The sequence below is a fragment of the Pinus tabuliformis genome, chromosome 9 (genome assembly GCF_031772625.1).
Source record: "Pinus tabuliformis cultivar Carrire ecotype Pingquan chromosome 9, CPIR1, whole genome shotgun sequence".
In the NCBI taxonomy this organism is placed as follows: Eukaryota; Viridiplantae; Streptophyta; class Pinopsida; order Pinales; family Pinaceae; genus Pinus; species Pinus tabuliformis.
The window spans coordinates 727,996,931-727,999,965 of NC_142307.1; positions in this window are offsets into that span (position 1 = coordinate 727,996,931).

Genomic DNA, 3,035 nt, shown 5'->3' on the forward strand with positions numbered 1-3,035 from the left:
ATAATCTTTGAGTGGGTCAAAATTGAATGTGACCCAAGAGAGGATGACATAATGTGCCTCATAATGAGTAGGTATATGTTAGTATTCATGTCAAAATACCATACACTATAACCAATATCAATCTTGTGAAATGAAAATGTTTGTAACCTAAGCATTTGGAAGTTTTTAAATTGAAGGCTTTGGGATTATTTTATAAATATGTGAGGTGGGTAATGCTAAAATTGTATTACTGAAGGGGGAGTCTTTCAATTATTTGAGAGATATACTTTAAGGTTAACTAAGAGCTCAATGTACATTCTATTGAAAATAATAATATTTTCATTGATATCAGTATAAAAAATGTTTCTATAAATAACTAAATAATATGGAAAGATACACAATATATGAGATTTTAGAAAAATACAATCCAAACATGGGAAAAAGCTCATCACCATCCTATCTAATTAAGAATGTGTATTTCTAACATGAAAGATATATTTAAATGAGGACTAAAATTTATTAATTATGTTTACTCATAATCTTGAGCTATAATTATAACTTCTTAATAAATAAATAGGGTCAAAGGAAAAAATGCCTAGCCAACACAAGTCAAAGAATTGATTAAAACATATTATAAATGGATAAATGAAATTAAAGACATCCAACATTAATTGCATATTTTTTAAAATCTATACACCATACTTACTATATTTACATAAATATATAAATGTTTTGTAAATTTACTTATGCAATAAATATGACGAATGATATCTTTATATTATACATTATTATTCATATAAAACCTATCCACACTTTGAAGTCCATTCGATAAAAGGCTTATATTATTTCATATATATAATGTGATAAAGAGATCAATCTAAACCTTAAACCTATTGGACTCCTTACATGAAATGAATATCGAGATAAAATTGTTGCCTTTGAATGTTTGGTAGTTTCCAAATTAAAACCTATTGGACCCCTTCTTAGGCTTCTAGAACACTTTTTTGACAATTTAATAAAGTAATAAAATAATGAATCATATTCAATTTCTTTAGTTTCTAGACCTCCATTATTTGTCTTTTCGATTTTGAATCTTTATCATCTTGTTTTTATACAAAATTTCGCATTGTATTTTAATAATATAAGAATTTAAAGGAAGCTTGATTATATCTGTGTAAATTATAGAGTTAATAGGGTTAAATTATTTTTTTTAATTATATTTTGGTGTAGTTTAATTTACAGATGAAATAATTGTTTCCATAGAAATTTTGTGATTTAAAATATATTTTTGAATATATAAATGTATCCACCACATTAAAATCTCATAAAACTTAAATTCTATAAATCAAATAACTTAAATGCAAAATTTTAAAACTCTTTATTAAATTTTAATTAAAATTAACTAGAAGAAAATGTTCTAAAAAAATTATTTATTTTATCTACAACTTATACTATATATTTTCTTTTTATTATTAGTTATGTTCATCTACATAATAACATTAAAAAAAAAAAAAAAAAAATCAATTTTTCTAATTTTTATAGCCTATGATCCCACACCAATTAACCTATGATAGAGTAAATTGTGTTATAGATTTTGATTTTTTTTGGCCAACAATTTTTGTGCAATCAATTTTTATAGCCTATGATGGAAGACCAATTGACATAAATTAATGAAAATAGACTAAATTGTGTTATAAAGTATTAAAAATTTTAAGAAATAAAATTTAACAAAATGTTTTTAATCTATAAATAAATAAATTTAAAATACAAAAGTAATGTATAAATTTTATAAATATATTTTTTATAAAAAAATAGTATAACAATTTTATAAGTTTAACCATACTTTTGAAATGTATATCTATTTCAAATATAATACACCACATTCAAAAAATATACTAACATAATTTTGAAAAATGATTTGTCTTCTACAATTCATGAAAAGAACTGTAAAGACGATTAAAACAAAATTTATCAAAATTAATTGAAAACAAATCTTATTAGAAAATAAATCCAAATTACAGTGACCTATTATCTTAATCATCACGCTAATCCTCTCTTAATCAAAATAAATCTAAATTACAGTGGCCTATTATCTTAATCATCACGCTAATCCTCTCCTAATCAAATCTCTTAGTTTGGATACAAATAACATGTCCTAATCAAATCTCTTAGTCCAGAGAGAAATAACATGCGTGCATGAAGCTAATCAAATCTCTTAGTCCAGAGAGAAATAACATGCGTGCATGAAGCTAATGGTAACATGAGCAATACACAACTCGGTAACAACCATTAAAAATACATCACACATTATATAAAAGAAATAATGAAAGCCATAATGCAATCAAGGTTATAGATTCGCTTCATATGCTAAATTCAATTTTTTATTGTATTAAGAATAACAATAATTTTGATAAATTATTATTTAATTTTGAAAAGTTATTTATAAGATATTAGCAGCATTTTATAATAATATCAAAATTCCTAAATAATTTATATATATATATAATGATTATTTTAAAATCAAATTAAAAAAAAAAAAAAAAAAAACATATTAATCAAATTTATCTACTCTACATTTTCACATCAAATACCTTTAATATACTAAACTCATTTAATTTGCAGTTGTCTATAACGCGACTTTTTGAAAGCCTTTCCGGCGGGTTTTTCCGATCAAAATCCGGTAAGAATTTACTGGAATCGCAAGTTTGATAGCTAGTTTCTGCACAATGAAAGCGTCCCAGGGGTTTTTGAGGGTGCTGAATCCAAATATGCAGTTAAAAAACCATTTTAACTGCAACAAATCAAGATTTAACCTCAATTTCTTCCGCCGGATTCCGTCACCGAAATCTTCAAAAAATCACATTATAGACAACTCCATTTAATTTAGAGTTTCACCCCATTTAATTGAGGGCATTGTTGGGGACGTGAAATATCTCCTGCACATTCTCCCATTAAATATTCTTAATATAATAAAAATTCATTTAATTTAGAGGTTCACCACCGTTTAATTGACGGCGTTATTCGGAAAATGAAATCTCCAGCGAGAGATCCAAACG